Source organism: Psammomys obesus, unplaced genomic scaffold, assembly GCF_907164565.1.
Source record: "Psammomys obesus unplaced genomic scaffold, mPsaObe1.curated_primary_1811, whole genome shotgun sequence".
Taxonomy (NCBI): domain Eukaryota; kingdom Metazoa; phylum Chordata; class Mammalia; order Rodentia; family Muridae; genus Psammomys; species Psammomys obesus.
The window spans coordinates 24,442,879-24,461,687 of NW_026596109.1; the positions used below are offsets into that span (position 1 = coordinate 24,442,879).

The 18,809-nt window shown below is 44.4% G+C and overlaps 1 non-coding gene and 1 pseudogene across 1 annotated transcript; both read left to right on the plus strand.

Moving 5' to 3' along the window:
• The first annotated feature begins 5,833 nt into the window (after positions 1-5,833).
• On the plus strand, positions 5,834-5,937 carry LOC129692640 (U6 spliceosomal RNA). Its single transcript, XR_008722742.1, has one exon. It is a non-coding gene; the product is annotated as a U6 spliceosomal RNA (small nuclear RNA).
• A 9,429-nt stretch (positions 5,938-15,366) lies between these two features.
• On the plus strand, positions 15,367-15,918 carry LOC129692477 (40S ribosomal protein S7-like; annotated as a pseudogene).
• The last annotated feature ends 2,891 nt before the right edge of the window (positions 15,919-18,809 follow it).

Below are 18,809 nucleotides of genomic sequence, written 5' to 3' on the forward strand. Positions count from 1 at the left end.
ACTAGGGAAGCCTAGGCCAAGGGGCCTGTCGCGGCCCAGAGGGCGGCCGCGCCGCGAGGCACGCCGGGAAACAGAGTCCGTGAACGAGGCACGCGCTGGGCAGCCTGACGGGGCCGAGGACAGCATGCACTCAGTTTCCCACTAGGCCCTGCGCTCTGTACGCATGCGCGCCGGCGAGCTTGTCGCCCGCCCCGTCCGGATTCCCTCACCCCACACCCTGCCCTTCCTGCTCCCCTCCCTGCTGGCTTGCTGGCTAGGACTTTGCTCGGACTCCCCCTAGCGGATTGGCTAAGGCCGAGCGGACTGTGTTGATGTCATCAGTGAGACGTGGCAGCTGGGCGAGTCGGCGCCTCACGGGGAGGGGAGGAGGAAGGAACCCGGCGAGGGCGGTGCCGCAGCCGAGGGGGTGGGGGCTCCTGGGGACCGCAGGGCAGAGTAGGGAGGGGGAAAGGGAACTGGAGGGGAGGGGTGGGGACAGCCAGCTCTGGCAGGACAACCGGGCCAACACCCTTAGAGCCTCAGGGCTGCTTTAAGGACAGAAGGAAAGTCAGGCGGCCTCTGTAGACCTTGAGCTTTTTCCCTCACCCGACCCCTCCTGTTCTTTTCTGGCCTTTTTTTTTTTTTTTAACCATTTACTCTAGCAACTTGACGTTGCAATAGCCGCAAATGGACCCTGCTTCAGTCTGTTTTCTAGCCCCATCCATTTGCACACACAGCCAAATTTATCTGTATTACACCTGCATCTCGACCTCCCAACCTTCAACCTTCTAGCTTGTTGAGACACAAGCTAGAGTCAGCCAAACCAGTCTTCTTACTTGAGGCCTAGACTTAAAGTTGAATTGTTTGTTTGTTTGTTTGTTTGTTTGTACTAATTCTGTATCGCTTTGCAGAATTAGACAGTAAAAAGTGGGTTTTTTTTAAGACATGCAATTTTTCACTATATACTCCAGAACTAATATTAATACTTTTTTTTTTAGATCTTATGGTCTTAACTTTAATCAGCTCAGGAATTTAAATCTCCACTAAACTTTAACACATTATCTTGGGTTATTCATTACAAAGGACATAGAATAATACTGTCCAAAGTTTATCTTTCAACTTGTTCTAAGCAAGAATATCATCTCCTGAGGCTGACTGCAGAATTTCTGTAAATTTCTGTGACGACAAATATTCAAAAGAGGCTCTTCTCAGTTCTAACTATATCCTCAGTACATCTTTATGCATTCCCCTGGAATTCCTTCATGTACCTTGATTGACAACCTCATCAGATGGTACATAAGTTTTAGGTTCTTGTCTTGGTGGTTTTTTGAGACAAGTTTTCTCTATGTAGTCCTGGCTGTCCAGGAACCCACTCTGTAGACCAGGCTGGCCTTGAACTCACAGAGATTCACATGTTTCTGCTTCCCAAGTGCAGGAATCAAAGGCATGCACCACTACTTTTCAGCTCTTAGATGTATCCTAAAATAACATTCTCTCTCCTTTCCTCTCTTTTTTCTCCCTCTCCCTCTTTTCCTCTCTCACTTTCTTCGCCTCATCTCTGATGTATGTTTGTATGTGCATATGTGGAGACTATGCTTGACCACGTTTCCCTTTATAAAGGCTAAAAATCAACCTCCAATGTCTTCCCTGTCACTCTCTGCCTTGCTTTTTTGAGACAAGCTCTCTCACGGAACCTGGAGCTTACTCTGCAGTTGGCTAGATTGGCTGACAGTGGACTCCTGGATCCTCCTGTCTGGACTTCCAGCACAAGTGCTTTGAATGCGTGCCGCCGCTGTTCCATGAGACCAAAGACCCTCAGGTCTTCCTGCATAGGCAACACTTTATCCGCCAAGCCATCTCCTCAGCCCCTAAACATACCTTTAACAAGTTTTGCTGGCTTAAACTTTAATATATGTCATGTTTAAGTTTTTACCAATAGTTCAAATTAATAACTCAAAACGATCCAAGCATTGGTGGCTCACACTTATAATCCTAGCACTGGAAAGGCTAAGACAGGTAGATTGATGGAAATTTGAGGAGAGTCTGAGCTACATAGTAAGTTCTAACCTAAGCTACATATGAAACTCACTTAAAAAACTTGTTTAAAAATCTGAGAATAATTCATTAAAAGGCTGTATACTCTGTTAAGTGCCCTATTGTTAAATGAGAACATCTCTAGAGAGTGGAAGTGTGTGTCAGCAGCAGGGCACTGACACATCGTGGGTGAGGCTTGGCTTTGACTCTCAGTATCCCAGTAATGCCTCACCTGGAGCTGTTAGCCCTTTCCTTAAAACAAAGAAAAGGCAAAAAAGATTTATTTTTTTCATGTATGTGTCTGTGTCTGTATGAGTGTATTTGCACATGTGTGCTAGCACCTGAGGGAGACTAAAGAGGGCATTGTATTCCCTCGAGCTAAAGTTACGGAGGGTTGTGAGCTGCCTGACATGGGTGCTAGGAATACAATTCTGGTCCTCTGTAAGAGCAGTGGTTATGTTTAATCACTGAACTATCTCTTCAGAGCCTCCTCCCTTCTTCCTCCTTCTTCACATTTATGTACTTTGTATGTGAGTGTATATGTCAGGGCACACATGTGGGGTCAGAGATGTGTGAGTGTATGGGGTACATGTCAAGGTACACGTGAAGGTAGAGATATAGGTGTGTGGAGTACATGTCAAGGAACACATGAGAAGGCAAAGATGTTTGGGTGCATGGGAGTACATGTCAGGGCATACATGTGAGGTCAGAGAACAAGTTTTAGAACTTGAATGTCTCACCAAGTGGGTTCTGGGATTTAACTCAGCGTACTAGTCTTGGCAGCAAGCACCTTTACCTACTAAGTCATCTCTCTTTTGTTATTTCCCTTCTTTCCTTTTTTCTTTTCTCCTTTATTGTCACTCCCTATTTCAGATACATATTACATGGTACTTAATAAATGTATGTGGACCTTGTTCTGGGTTTCGGGAAGAGGAGTAGATTTGTTTTGCTATTTTGAGATAGGTTCTCATGTAACCCAAGCTGGCCTCAAGTTCACTATTTAGTTTAGCTTTGAACTCCTCTCAGCTGCCTGGTCTGTGATTTCTAGCACACCTTACCATTCCCAGCTGCACTTGGAACTTATGTTTAAGCAGTACAAAATTGAGATTACCATTCAGTTAGAAAGATCTGAGAATAGATATGGCGCTTGTATAAAAAGCTGACAACCTGAGTTAGTTCCCCAAAACCATCTAAAGGTGGAGAGATCTGCCTTCTCAGAGTGGACCTCTGACAGCCACAGGTATGCTGTGACATATGCACACACCCAAACACACACATACCAGTACCAACACCACCACCACAACAACAAACACAACAAGATTTAATTTAAAAAATCAAAATTGAGCCAGGCTAGGTGGTGCATGCCTATAATGCCAGCACTTGGGGAGGCAAAGACAGGAGGATCTCTACCTGCTTTATAGCTGGACTTTTTGACTGTGTGACTTCCCTCCATGAATGGAGAGACAGGGAGGGCCATGGACTCTAGCCTAAGTATCCAGGCACTCTCCAACTATATGAATCCAATTTTGCCCTAATGCATGTGGCTTGGGTGATCTCAGACAAAGCCCAAAGTGTATAAGCTGGGGAAGACTAGAGTAGGGAACTCCATCCATGTGGCTAGTGGGGAGCCATCATCCATGCCAGGTGAAGACTTGCCAGCACAGCAAGTCTTACCATCCTGTAAATACCCACTCAACCATGCTCAGTAAGTAAGTAAATAAAATCAAATTTCAGTTTGTCATTGGAACCTTAGAGGTGGGCGGGGTGGACATTACCCAGTTTCCCCACAGGAGAAAATTTGTGTAATATAAATCAATTGTCAGTTGTGAATCAGGCATTTAGAAAATGGTAAGAGGTGAGTGAAGGCACAGAAAATGGTTTCAGCATTTCCAGCTATATCACTGTTATGAAGGAGATTGGCCAAAAAAAAAAACCAGACTAAAATTTGGATCATTGACAGAAACTACGGAGAAACCACTTAACTTGGAATGTGCACACTGATTTGAGGATTACTGGTCACAGGGTTTGGGGGAGTTAAGGCGGCAGACGTCTGGGCTTAGGTGAGATCATGAGGAGCCCCTGGGCGCCTACTGAAAAGTTTAGACTAGTCAGCAACAAGCAAAGCAATGCCAAGTGGAAGAATAGGAGTTGGTGAGCTCAGCACTGGGGAGCTATGTGTGCCTGCAGGTAGGAAGATCGGTTTAGCTGTTAAAAAGTAATTAGATTCCTTAAGGTAAGGGCTTGTGTGTCCAGTCTGAGGGCAATCTACCCGGAATAGAAAGGAGGGGAGATTCCTGAAGGAGATAGAATCTGCCTGTTTGCAGGGAAGGGAGGAGCTAAAAATAACAGAAATAGCCAGTTCACCTGCCAACAGGGAAGCAAGGCCCCAGCAAAGTGAGAGAACAGAAGAAAATGGAGTAGAGAAGAAGGAAGGCTGAGTGGTCTATGCCTTGAGGACAAGCAGAGCTCGCTGCGAAACCATCATCCTAATTTGGCAGGCACACACACACACACAGAAGCATATACACATACTTATACAGGTGTGTGTGTGTGTGTGTGTGTGTGTGTGTGTGTGTGTGTGTGTGCTCACACTTAGACACACACACACACAGCCTGGGTGCTAGAGATGAGATTCCATGGAAGAGAAAGCTCATAATAGTATGTGCAAGGCTCTGTTCAATTCTCCACGCGCTTGCGCACACACATACATACGCACACAAAAGCCTGCAAAATAGAACTGTGTCAGAGGTGAGCAAATCTAGACTTGGGCTTTGGAACCACCTTCCAGGAAACATGTGGTAGAAAGTGCTTTAAAGCTAATGTATGGTCTTGGGAAAGACTTTGGGGAGCTAGGGTTGGCTCATTTAACTGGACCAACTGAGTTTGTACATCCAGGTTTATTTGGAGTAGAAACAAACTATTATTATTGTTACTATTAATGTTTTTATTTTTAATTTTCTGAATGTGTTTGTGAGTACATAACTCAGGTACAGATGTTGCTGAGGCCAGAAGAGGGTGATGGACCCCTTGGGGCTGGAGTTATAAGCAGTTATAAGCTGCCTATCAGGGGTGTAGGATAAAAGGACCAAGGCAAAAGGAAAAACACCCTGACCGTGACATGACACCAAGCCTAAGACCAGGGATAGGAAACAGGGTCCCACCAATTCCTGAGCACAGAATCCTATCAACCCTGAAGCTTGCTCCCAATGCCAAGCCACCATCAACCCTCCCCCCCAACCCAGGAAACCCTATATAAACCCTATCTTCTGCTCGGTTTCTTGTTGCTTCTTGTCTCCTCCCGGACACCCCAACAGAAGCAGCCACACTCCTGGGTTTTTCCTCCCAATAAATCTCTTGAGTGGGATTTGCCATGCTGTGTGACTTTGTGGTATTCCTAGGCTCCTGACTGCCAGGGTACCTCTTGGAGCAGAGCTGTAACACTTATAATGGGGGCTAAGAACCAAACTTGAGTCCTCTTCAAGAGCAGCAAGTGCTCTTAACTGCTGAGCCATCTCTCCAACCCCCAAAACAAACTCTGAGTCTGCATGACCAAAGCCAATGATAGAAGTTAAGGCAAGGCACACAGTAGTCTGGGAGTGAGAGCAAGAGTGAGTTCCCTACATGTCTCAGTGTGTTTCAGGGAGAAGCTTTCAGGCTGGGGTGTACTTCAGTGGAGAGTTTGCCCAGCTTGTGAGAGGCCTTTGAGGTTAATCCTCCATTAGGATTGATAGCTCCAAGAAACAGGTTGATCGTGGGCTCATAAACCTGTAAATCTCCCAACTTGAGAGGTGAGGCAGAAGGATTAGAAATTCAAGGTCTTGTGCTTGCTTTGGCAGCACATCAGTTAAAATTAAAAAGATACAGATATTAGCAAGGCCCCTGCACAAGGACGACATGAAAATCTGTAAAGCTTCCCATATATTTTTTGTCTGTATAATTTTGTTCAAATAACTGCAGAACCCAGAAAAGCTGTTGCTGTGTCAGGGACCACCTGAGAGAACTCGCCAACTTCAGAGACCACCTGTGGAAGCTCACCAACTTGCCTCAACTTGCCCGTTCCCTTACCTGTAGTAAACATACTGCTTGGCAGCAGCAGAGATGTGCTCACAGAACTGTGGCTTATCACAAGATGTTTCAGGCCCCTGGCCGAGAAGAATTTGTAATTTTTCACCCACCCTACTTCCTTATCCTGAACCCTTTATAAAAGCTGATTCTGCTCAGTAAAGTTAGTCCTTGACAAGCACCTGTTTGCTTGGACTCGTTCTTTTCTCTCGTTCATCTTTTCACAGGGTCGGATTCTCTTCTACGCCCCCCGAATAACTTTAGCTCCGCTGGCCGAGGCATTGCTGAGATAAGTTCAGAACATAATGCTGTTATTAGCCCTACATATATTTATCTATGCATATGTAAATGCATATGTATAATCACATACTACATATATGCTCTGAGATTTTGGAAACATTCACTGTGCTGTCAGCTTTGGTGACTGAACCCTGTGGTAGCAGTAGTGGCTATTGATAGGACTGGGGTGGCATAATAGTACCTGTTCCCTCCAGCTGAGTTATTTCTGCCATCTGTGGACTGTGTGTTTATGGACTAGAGAGGTGGCTCACTGGTCAAGGACACATGTTCTTACAGAGGACCTGGTTCAATTCCCAGAACCCACAAGGTAGTTCACAACCATCCATAATTCCAGCTCTAGTGGGTATGACATCTTATTCTGATCTCCAAGGGCATCAGGCACACACATGATGCACAGGCACACATGGGGACAAAACTTTCTCACATAAAATAAGATACATAAATCTAATTTTAAAAAGTAAAAAGAAATCTGTCCAGAAAAAAAAAGTCTTTGGACCAAAGGCTGGCCCTTTCTCTTCTAGCTCACATTGATTGCATCATAGAGTCATTTTATTTCAGTAACTCTAAGGTAGGATATTTGATTTGTGAATAGTAAATGACAGGAATGAACAGTCTCAGGGCATTGAAGTTGAAAGATGTTCTCAGGACTCAAATGTCTTAGTCACCACCACCCAGTTTCTCAACTAGTCCCTCCAGGTCTTCAGCCTTGCCCCAACCACCTCTAACTACTACCCACTTCCTTTAAGGTGTTTCCCACCACTGTACTGCCCTTCACCTCCTCTCCAAACTTGGAGATACTCTCCTATTGCCCTAGAGAGGTAGGGGAATTCTCTATCTTTTACCTCGGCTTCTTACAAGATGGGAAAGCAGAGGCCCTGTGGTTCTGACATTCCTGTACCCCCTCAGCTGAGACCTCTTCACATAAAGCGAGGATGGGCTGCACTAGCCTGTGTCCCTAAATCCCGATGAGAGGACAGAATACTGGCATGGCACAGAACCTTGGAAAGCATTGACTCTTTTTAGACAGGAAGCCAAGCCCAATGATCTTGTCTCCTGACTGCCAGGCCCTCCCCTTTGCTTTATAAAACAAGTATCAGAGGACACTAAGGGGAAAGAACTTGCCAGATGTGGTGGCACGTACCTGGAGCCAATACCTGGGAGATTGAGGCAGGAGTATCACTGCAGGTTTGAGGCCAACATGGACTGCATAGAGTTCCAAGCCAGGAAAGGCTACATCTTGAGACCTTGTCTCAAACAAACAAAAACAATGAGGGGAGGAGTAGACAGCTCAGTGGTTGAAGTGTGTACTGAGCAAGTGTGAAGAAAAAATTTGAATCCCCAAAACCCATGGAAAGCTGGGCATGATAGTGTATACCTATAATCCCAGCGCAGCTATGGCCAGCTGGGAGGCAGCAGGAGACTCTAAGAGCTTGTGGGCCATCTACCCCGGCACAATGGATAGCAACAACAAAGAGATCCTGTCTTAAGGAGAAGTCAGGGACCAAGCCCAGGGTGGTTCTCCATCTTCCACATGTGTGCCTCAGCACATACATGTTCCACATCATGGCACACATGCACTCTCACTCGCAAAATACGTACACACACACCATATACAGGCACATCACACACACACACACACAAAACCCAAACAAAACAATTTGCAGCTATATGGTAATATGAGGCCACTATTAGCATCCAATAGAAACCCTTTCAGCAGCCAGATGTGGTGGCTCATGTAATTCTAGATTTTGGGGGGTAGGGTTCTGGCTAGCCTGAGCTACATCAAATTTTATCTAAAAAAAAAAAAAAAAAAAAAGGAAAAAATGATAATTTTGTAGAGGCATGTAAAGATGTAGCTCAATGGCAGAACACTTTCTTAGCATGCAGAGGCCTCAAGTTTGGACCCCAAAATCACAAAAGAAGAATGAAGTAAAAATTTGGAAAACCCAGAAAAATCTTAGATAGTTGTGTCACTAATGAGTGATATCTAGACTGAATATTTCCAAGTTGTTGTTCTCTTAAGTCAAAGAAGTGTAATAAAGGTTCCCGGAGATTGCAATGTAGCAAGAAAACTATCAGAAGCAAAGGCATAATACCAATCAAAAATATGCTGCCAAGAGTGACAGCAATCTACGTGAATGGGAGAGCATTATTGCATGGGGCTTTTTTTTTTTTTTTTTTTTTTTTTTTCTCCCTCCAGACAGTGTTTCTCTATGTAGTTCTGGCTATCCTGGACTCACTTTGTAGATCAGGCTGGCCTCAAACACACAGAGATCTGCCTTCCTCTGCCTCCCAAGTGTTGAGATTACAGTCCACCACCAAACCCAGCTCTGCATGGGGCTTCTTTTATGAGGTCTACAGGAGAGGTTTGCTTGGGCAGGCCTCAGTTTTGATTAACAGGTTTGAGTTACATAAGCTTTTCCTTACTGTGTCCCTTCCAATAGTGTTTCTAATTTTAATAATATGCATATCCAATTATACATATGCATACAATGGCAAATGGGGATTTTTCTTAAAAGTTCACTCAGGAGACACAATTTGCCCAATTTTACGTGTGCCCAAAACTAGTTTAGAAGAATGGATCAGCCCCTTACCCTCCAAAGGTTGAATGGAAACTGTCTACACATGATGGCTATCAACGGGAGAGAAAACTCCTTGCTTGGAATGGTGTGTATGTGTCTCCCTGCAGATTGGAGTCACAGATTTCTAGGTACATTGTGAGGAGATGGGTATATGTACAGCCCAAACGGGTGGCTAAACCCTTCCCTATGTTTGCCTGCCTGAGTGTGGAGATATTCCCGGAACTGGGTCAGAGTAGAAGGGCAAGAAAATGGAGGAGGAGAGGGGCTAGTAAGCCAGATTTAGTGGCACATACCTGTAATTCTGGCACTTCAGACACAGAGGCAGGAGAACCAGAGTGCAAGGCCATTCTTAGCTATATGGTATGAGTTAAAAGCCAAGCTGCATTAAATAAGAACTAACTAAAACAGACAAAGATAGAATTCTATTCTATTCTATTCTATTCTATTCTATTCTATTCTATTCTATTCTATTCTATTCTATTCTATTCTATTCTGTTCTGTTCTGTTCTATTCTATTCTATTCTATTCTATTCTATTCTATTCTATTCTATTCTATTCTACTCATTTTTAGTTTTTATTGAGATGAGGCTTCTCTGTGTAACAGTTCTGGCTTTCCTAGAAGTTGCTCTATAGACCAGGCTGGTCTCAAACTCACAGAGATCCACCTGCCTCTATCTCTCTAGCACTGGGATTAAAGGCGTACTTCACCAGGACCAGCTGGCCCCAAAGGTGGAAATTCTTTTTCTTACTTTTTTTTCTTAAGACAGGATCTTACTATGTAGACCAAGCTGGCCTCAAACTCACAGAAATGTGCTTGCATCTGCCTCTACTTCTGTTTCCACCTTCACTTCCAAAGAGCTGAGATTAATGGCTTTTTCCACCCTTTGCTTCAAGAAGCTCTGCCAAAAAAAATCTTATCAGGAAGAGCTAGAACTGCTTTTTTCATCCCCCAAGGACTTAGTTTCGTCTGTCCATAGATCTACCCTACCACTCATCAATTGTATACTGAGCATATTTTCTTCATAACATTGAAATATGTCAGTGATCGAAGCTGACCAGGTCTATGTTCTCCTAGAGAACATAAATTGATGAGAGAGAACTGTCTATCAGCTTCAATTATTTCCTCAAATCTGAAGTATCACTGATTTCCACCATGGGTTCAATTGCAGCTTCCCAAGAAGGGCAAAGAGGAGGAGCAGGAGAAAGAAGAGGAAAAGAAGGAGGAGAAAGAAGACTAAATATGAATATTGGTTATATGTATATAACCAGCCCTATGGGCTAGGTGTGATCGTGAATGATTTAATCCTAGCACTTGGGAGGCAGAGGTAGGTGAATCCAAGTTCAAGGATATCCTGGTCTACATAGTGAGTTCCAGGCATGTTAGAAAAACATGTGAGACCCTGTATCAAGAAAGAAAGAGGGCTGGAGAGAGATGGCTCAGCAGCTAAGAGCACAGTCTGTTCTTCCAGAGGTCCTGGGTTTAATTCCCAGCAACTACATGGTGGCTCATAGCCATCCATACTAGGATCTGTTGCCTTCTTCTGGCACACAGATGTTCATGCAGATAGAGCAATCAAATACATTAAATGAAAAATAAATAAGAAATACAAAACAAAGAAAAACAAAAAAAAATAGTAAAAAAAAAAAAAAAGAGGGGCTGGAAAGATGGTTCAGCAGTTAAGAGCACTGGTTACTTTTCCAGAGAATCTGGGTTCAATTCCCAGCACCCACATGGCATCTCACAACTGTCTGTAACTTCAATTCCAGATAATCTGACACCCTCACACAGACATACATGCAGGCCAAACACCAAATGTATGTAAAAATTAAATAAATTATTTAAAAAAAGAAGGAAAGAAAGAAACAAAGAATGAAAGAAAGAAATTTCCCTAGACTTCACCAAAGCAACTTGTTGGATAAAATTCAATTTATTGCTTATGTGGCAAGACAGAACTGTGTCTAGACAGTCTTTGCAACAGCTCAGAGCAGGTAGGGGCAAGATTGGGCTATTCTTCAAACCTAAACTTTAAGGTGAGTGTTTTAATGAGGGTAGTGAAGACAGGCAGTGCGGTAGTGCACACTTTTAATCTCAGCACTTGGAAAGCAGAGGGAGAAGGATCATGGCTAGAGACCAACCTGGCTTTACAGTCAGCATAAGGATGACCTGTACTACAAGGGAAAGCATATCTCAAAAACAACACGTACACACACACACACACACACAGAGAGAGAGAGAGAGAGAGAGAGAGAGAGAGAGAGAGAAGCCAGAAAAGCCTTGGTTAGCATTTTATGAGGGTTGCTTGCGGACTGGTAGGACTAGGTAGAAAGTGAGTGAGGAGATTCTAAGGATCTTGGTAAACAAATTGTCATCTTAATGCTTTATTTTGAAGAGTTAGCAGGTCTTCCTGGATGTCACTGGAATCAACAATAAAGTTATTCACAACTTTTATCTTCCTGGGTCAGAGTTTCCTAGAATAGTGTTTATCTTGATGAAAGCATCAGATAATAGATTCATGTTAAACTAACCACGAAGATGGGGCTCATGAGAATATGAAGAAATGCTCTCCTTGAGAGAAATGAAGTAACTGCCCAGATGAAGGTATGTAGTTATGATTACAAAATATGCTATGAAAAAAATAAAGTGTTGCAAATATGTAACTAGGACATCTCATGTCCTCTGCAGAGGCCAACAAAGACAACTTGTGTTAGAACTGAGGGAAAAACAATGTTCGCTTAGATGAAGAAATGGAAAAGTGGGAGTGGGAGGATGAGAGACCATGTGCAAAGGTCCTGTGGCAGAAATGAACCTTGTTAGCATGTTTGAGAATTTATTGACAGATCAGCAAGATAAGAAAGGGAACAGATACACTATGAGGGTTAATGGAGGGGAGAGCCTTATTGCTGATTATTTACAGTGACTGAGCAACCTCCCTTCCTTCCCCTCTCTTTCCCTCTTTCTTCTTTTATTTCTTTCTTGACAGGTTCTCATGTCGCTGAGGTTGCCTTGAACTTCTGAACTTCCTGCCGAAGCCTCTTGAATGCTGGCATTACAAGTGTGTACCACCATGCCTGAGGCAGGAGGATCACCACAGGTTTAAAGCAAACCAGGACTGCAGGACTACAAAACTACATAGCAAGACCATCTCAAAACCAAAACCAAACAAACAGACAACAAGCAACAACAACAGCACACACACCTATATGTTCTGCTGTGAGATCTGACTATTTTATTCCCAGGAACATGACCAAACCCTTAAAAGTTTGCAATAGGCAGACAGTATTCTTTTTATAAGCCTGCTTTCTTCTTAAATAAATAAAAATTTAAAAAGCAGGATGAATGAGCCCAGCTACCTTCACATCAGATTAAAATTCTTGCCCAACAACAGTGAAACCAGTTCCAGAATATCCTCTTGCCTGAGCTCACCTGTGGCCCAAACAGGTTGTCTGGATTCTGGTTCGTTGATGTGGCTGTGCCCAAGAGGAAACAAGGCAGCCACAGTGCCCAGCTTAGTTTGAAAAGAGCAAGGCTGTGTTTTGACTTGGGGTTTAAGTGTGCTTTGCGTTGATTAGTTTGCTATACAGTCTTTCATTAGCTCCTACAAGCGCCCTCCTGATGCCTCTGAGGTTAAAGCTGCTGTGATAAAACTTTGGGTAAAACTGTGTCGGAGGCCTTAAGTACAATGAAGTTTAATCTTGTTAGCTTTATGTCCCCCACATCTTCCCCAAACACCTGGACAGAAAAGGGGTGAAGAAGACAGAAACGAGAGACAAAGAGAACTGACTTTACCTTCTTGCCAAGAGCAGGGGGAAACTGCTGACTTCTAGTCTTTTCAGGTGTGGCCTTCTTGTGAGAGGATTAGGGGTAAGGGGTATGATTCATTATCATGCCAGTTAAAGTGTGTCTCTCTGGGAAATTGAGTTATCTGGTTGATTTCTCACATAGAGAGCTTCAGTTGGCAGCAGGCACTGCAGCTTGAAGGATACTACTTCCGTTTTCTAAATCAATTTAGACCACGGGTTCTCAACTCTTGTATGGAGTGACCCCTTTTACTTCTTTTGTTTTGTTTGTTTTCAAGGCCGCCCTTGAACTCACAGAGATCCACCTGCCTTTGCCTCCTCAAATGCTGGGATTACAGCCATCAAATGACCACCAGAAAACACAGGTATTTACATTACTATCCATGACAGTAGCAAACTTATAGTTATGAAGTAGCTTCAGAAATAATTTTAAGTTTGGGACTCACCACAACATGAGGAACTATATTAAAGGGTCAGAGCATTAGAAAAGTTGGTGATCACTAAGTTAGGCAGGCATGGTGACACATGCCTGCAATCCCAGCACTCAGGGAGGCAGAGGCAGGTCGTTTGCTGTGAGTTTGAGGCCAGCCTGGTCTACAAAGCGAGTCCAGGACAGCCAAGGCTACACAGAGAAACCCTGTCTCGAAGAACAAAAACAAAAAGAAAGAGAACCAGAGTTAAGACCTAGTACTAGAGTCAGCCCAAACAGTTGCCTCCTGTAATGTTTTTCCAACATAATGTTTTTATTGATTTTATTTATTTTTTTTTTGTGGATTTCACATCATATAACCCTATCAAATTCACATGCCAGTCCTTCCCTGTCTACCACTTCCCATCCCCTTATGACCTCTCCCCAGGCAAAAGCAAAGTCCAATTTGTGTTATCTATATATTCACTGGGGTGCAGTCAAACTCTCATCCTTAAATAGAGCTGAATCTTCCCCTCCCCAATCCCTGCTGGGTAATGCTCCCTCCAGCATTCTATCTGTTGGGGGGGGGGTTCTGTTTTTGTTTGTTTTTCAAGACAAGTTTTTCTCTGTGTAGCCTTGGCTGTCCTGAAGTTGCTTTGTAGACCATTCCACCTGCCTCTGCCTCCCTGAGTTCTGGAATTACAGGCGTGCACCACTGTGCACTGTACACAGGCTTCTCCCACAGTCTTGGTGGAGTCAAGAGCAGAGGACAAAGAGAAGAGAACCAAGAGAGTTCAAGGCCAAAAGTGCAGGGTTATATAGGAAAGAGAAGAGAAGCGGGGGACGGAGTCCCTAGGCTGGAGAGGTTTAGGGTAGTAGACAGGTGAGAAGAACCAAGAGGAGCCATAGGTACTGAGTGAGCCTGCAAATCAAGCGTGTGCTTTGGCACACTAATAGACACCACAGTTAGCTAGTAGTGCTCAGTTTGAGCCCTGACATTTTAGCCTTTGTGTTGATGATGAAGGGTGACAGAATCTATTCTATAACTGCTTTGTAGAGACATTTCAATTCAGAACAAGGCTGCTCTGGCAAGAGATCACATCCAAAGACCTTCTAGGTCTATGTGATCTGGCTGAAATACAAACACACCTTTAACCCAGGAGAGAGAAGCAAGCAGATCTGAGTTCAAGGTCAGCCTGGTACAGAGCAAGTTTCAGGTAAAGAAAAGCTTAGGTCCAGGTGTGGTAGTACAGGTCTTTAATCCCAAACAATGAAGGTAAAGATAGTTTGTAGAAGGAAGCACCCATGTTTGAAAGTTATCTCTGTTGGGTGGCAGAAAAAAAATGACAAATCAGAGAAAGATTTGACAGAATAGGATACACCCAACTCTCAGGAGAAGAGAGGAAAGGGAAGCTACTTAAGGGACATTGTGGGGAGACGGGGTGCAGTTTTACTAGGACAGTAATAGAGAGATAGGTTGCAGAGAAAGAACACAGCTGAAGATGGAACAAGCCAGAGAATTTGAAGGAGCCAGAAGATTAGAAAAGATTGTTGAAGTTAGTTTGAGGCCAAGCGATCAATTCAGAGGCTGAGAGAAAGGCCAGATTGAGAAAATTAGCTGGGAGAGGAGTTTGAGCCTGAACAGCTGGGTTGAACCAGCCAGCCCAGAGGACAGTAAGAACAAATAAGGGTGAGCTTATGAAACAGTAAATCTCAGAGGCTGAAAGCATTCTAGGCCTAGGTTATTGTATGGAGGCCAGACGCTTCCAGAACTAGGCCTAGGTTAGCAGACAGGCAATAAGCCTCCAAGACAACAATTGAACCAGGTGAATAAAAAGTTTCTTTTACACTGTTTCTTAGCTGAAATTGGAGCATCATTGTGAGGGTGAGCAAGAAGGCTGGAATGTTGGTTGAAGGCTAAGAAGAGAGAGAGGAGTGCAGGTTGGGGGACATCTGTTTCACGTGCTGCCAGAGTTCTGCGAGGCCACTGTGGGGCGAGGGAAGCCACTTTGGAGCATCTGGGATGCAGGTTTTGAGGATCACCTGAGGCTGATACATTGCATGCAGTTTTGGAGCAGTTTGCACTCTTCAGTTGATCGGAAATCTACTGCGACAGATAAAGACTAGGGACAGACCGGAAAGTTAAGACACTTCGTGGAGGTTCTCGCGAGAGCTGTGCTAGCACTCCGTAAGGATGAAGCCATGCTCAGCTCGAGCGCTAAGCAGTGAAGCCAAATGGCGAGAAGCCAGGAGTTCGAGTCTGGCATCTCTCAGGCTGGAGATGAACTCGGAGCTCATGGCTCAGCTGCGGGGACTCAACATCACCGCAGCCAAGGACACTGAAGTTGGTGGTGGTCGGAAAGCTATCATAATTTTTGTACCAGTTCCTCAACTGAAATCTTTCCAGAAAATCCACATCCGGCTCTGTGAGTTGGAGAAGTTCAGCGGGAAGCATGTGGTCTTAATTGCTCAGAGGAGGATTCTGCCCAAGCCAACCCAGAGAAGCCGCATGAAAAATAAGCAGAAGCCCCAGAAGCCCGCACATTGACAGCAGTCTTCCCAAGTGAAATTGTGGGTAAGAGGATCCATGTGAAACTGGATGGCAGCCGGCTCCTAAAGTTTCATTTAGGCGAAGCACAGCAGAACAACGTGGTGCACAAGGTCGAAACGTTTTCTGGTGTGTATAAGAAGCTCACGGGCAAGGATGTTAATTTTGAATTCCCAGTTTCAGTTGTAAAGACAATGACTGAATAAAGTGTCATTCATGGTTAAAGAAACTTCGTGGGAAAGTCTTTATCTTGGGTTGTACTGTTATGATCTAAGCGATGGACGCCACAAAGTCACACCATGCGAGAGATCTCACATGGGAGGTATACTGGGGAGAGGGTATACAGAGGCCGCCCCTGGGCAAGGGTGGAGGGAACAAGAGAGCGGAGAGAAAAATAACTGGCCTTTTACAAGAGGCAGGGGGATGATAAGGGACTCTCAACAGTGGGAATGTGTCAGAATCCCAACAGATACCATCTGTTTGTGCAGTGGCAGAAGTTTTTACCACATGTGAGAATTTGGAAATCGAGTGAGCCATCTTTGGTGATTGCGCTGTACTGAGACCAAGCCTTTTGCAGTAAGACATCGAGGCCTTAATAAAATCTCTGAGGAGGAAGAGAGGAAGGATCATGTTCGGCCCAGGCGGGAATAGAGAAGCTGTGGGACTTAGGAGGCAGCTACTAGGGATAGTCGAGAGAAATCCAGGGGGGGCACTCAGGACATGTGAAGGGAAAAAGGCTGAGAAAAGGGGCAAGCATCCTGGTGACAAGAATTTAATCTGGGGGCATCCCCAAATGGACTGAGAGACTTGTCAGAGAGAAAGGTTGCAAATGACAGAGAAAAGGCACCCCTGAGCCAGATGGCAAAGAGAGTATACTCAAGTTTGACTTCTCTGTGTAGTCTGGGCTTTTCCATAGGCAAGCTGAGTGTGGAGAGCATTGACAGGGAGCATTCCAAGAGACAGGCGAAGAAGGCGCCCAGCCAGCAAGGGGGTTAAGAACATCCATTGTTCCATTGGTCAGAGCAGCCACAGGGTCCTCCCTGATTCAAGAGAAGGAGAAGCAGACTTTAGCTGTTTGTTTATTTTCAGTTGAGATGGGGATCACCTGACCTTATCTCTTTCTTTCCTCAGATAGCCCAGGCTAGCCTTGAATTTCCTATCCTTCTTCCTCCACCTTCCAAATGCTGGGCTTACAGGCTGGGGCCACTATACCTGGCTTTAGGTATGCTGGGCAACTGCTCTACAGCTGAGCTGCATCCCAGCTCTAGGTATTGTTCAGATGAAAACAGAGACAGGGACTGCTCCTGCCAACTACAGACAAGTAAAGGCTCCTGAGAAGACCATTGAAGATGGTTTTGTTGTTATTGTTTTGGTACTAGAGATTAGTCGGCTTCAAACTCTCTAAGCCAGTGCCTTACCTCTGAGTTACATTTTTTTTTAAGCCCAAAAGCCAAGTCTTTCCATTTACACAGCTATCTGAGGAAAGAAAGAGATAAGGCCACATTTGTAGATTTGAAGTTTTGTTTTGAGACAGGTTTTCTCACTGTAGCCCTGGTTGACCTTGAACTCATGATGTCCAGGCTGGCCTCAAATCCTCAGAGATCCTTCTACTTAGTCTCCAGAGAGCAGGGATTAAAGACAATTTTAATCCTGTCTGGCCTGGGTTTGAAATTTTATAAATAGCACCACGAAACAGACAAATGTCTTTAAATGAAAGCATTCTAGTCAGTTGTTCAGATCTATGCCTCTGGCTAGAAGAGCCCTGGATAAGTGAGAGGCTCTTCTGAGGAGGAAGGAGGGCCTGAGGACCAAGGCCATCATCCGAGGGGTCAAGGACACACCTAGGTGAGTACTGTGCCTTCCTGTTCTACAGGAAGGTCAGCTCCTATCATATCTCAACCAACCTGACTCACCTCTGATACAAGAATGATAATAATATATTATGCCCGGGAATGGTAGGCAGGAATGTGGAAGCACCAGAGAAGGGAGATCCTCCTTAGCCCCTTCTAAATGCAAAGACCAGCAAGAGTATGGCTGACACCTCACGTAGTGCCCAAGATCCGAATGGAAATAAGTCCTACCTGAAAAGCGCTGGGAACACTAGCAGAAGGAAGTCAGGTACGAAGGCAGAGCGGCTCTGTGTGTCCTGACACTTTGAAGCAAAGCAACTGAGGACAGACAGTATCACCGTCTACTGCTAAAAGTTTGCTGGGCCAGAAGGCAGGTGCTGTGGCTGTCACTAGAACATCCCTGCTCAAACTAGCACAGCCATGGGCAGCCTCATTCAGTTCCAACCCAACAGGAACTAACAACTCTTGCTGAATAAAATGGAAGGAAAAAGCTAAAAAAATAATCGCATGTTGACAGGCGTGGTGGCACACGCTTGTAATCCCAGTGTTGGGGAGGCAGAGGCCAGCCTGGTCTACTGATTGAGTCCAGGACAGACTAGGCTACAGAAAAACCTTGTCTCAAAAAACAAAGACAAAACAAAACAAAAAAAATCACATGCTTGAATTGCTACAGAGCTTCCCAGAAGGGTAGTGTCAATTTCTGTGCCTTTATGGTCATGGCCGGTTACTGTTTGCTGAATGGGGGTGATTAGTGGGCAGCAGCTTGAGCAGTGCTGTTCTGTGAGGCTCTGAGGAAAACAAGCATCTCACTACCTGTGTGTTCTGTAAATGACATCTACAAAAAGAGGGGAATTCCTTATTGAATAAAATGAGGACATGACCCTCCCAGGTATGGTAGAGAAGGTTTTTATTGTAGATATAAGGGAGACAATAGTCAGAGAGGCATCTGGAAGAGTCCAGACTGAAAATGGCCAGCAGAATAGACCAGGTCATGAGAGGGAGGAGAGAAAGAGAGAAAGAGAGAAAGAAAGAAAGAAAGAAAGAAAGAAAGAAAGAAAGAAAGAAAGAAAGAAAGAAAGGAAGGAAGGAAGGAAGGAAGGAAGGAAGGAAGGAAGGAAGGAAGGAAGGAAGGAAGGAGAAAGAAAGAAAGAAAGAAAGAAAGAAAGAAAGAAAGAAAGAAAGAAGGAAGGAAGGAAGGAAAAAGAAAGAAAGAAAGAAAGAAAGAAAGAAAGAAAGAAAGAAAGAAA